Source organism: Pundamilia nyererei, unplaced genomic scaffold (assembly GCF_000239375.1).
Source record: "Pundamilia nyererei isolate P.nyererei 1_Seehausen unplaced genomic scaffold, PunNye1.0 scaffold00011, whole genome shotgun sequence".
In the NCBI taxonomy this organism is placed as follows: domain Eukaryota; kingdom Metazoa; phylum Chordata; class Actinopteri; order Cichliformes; family Cichlidae; genus Pundamilia; species Pundamilia nyererei.
The window spans coordinates 4,775,611-4,776,079 of NW_005187412.1; positions in this window are offsets into that span (position 1 = coordinate 4,775,611).

The following is a 469-nucleotide window of genomic DNA, read 5'->3' on the forward strand; positions in this document are numbered from 1 at the left end:
ATAAAGGGGAGTGGCTCAGATTTTTTTTTTTTGTTTGTTTTTTTACGTCGGCAAAACTGGGTGTATGTGTGTGTGCAAAAGAGAGAGAGAGAGCGTGTAGGAAAAATTTGTCATGTGGCGAGGCTGTTTTTGAGAAATAGCACCATCTTGTGGTCATTTTGTAGTACTGAAGCTTAACTTCCTTTATTTTTATAGCCTCCTATTGTAGTGAGACAAGCCAATATTTCATATGAAGAGTTTGAAAATAAAGAGTTAAAAATCTTACTTTGTTCGATTCAGGCTCATGTTAAGAGGACTTATTTTCTCTCATATACATATATATATATATATATACACACTTTTAAGCTTAAAAGTGTGGATTTGGGGCTTTATTCAAATGCAGCTGAGAACAGGTGAGTCTTCAACCTGGATTTAAATAAACTGAGTGTTTCAGCTGATCTGAGGCTTTCTGGGAGTTTGTTCCAGATAT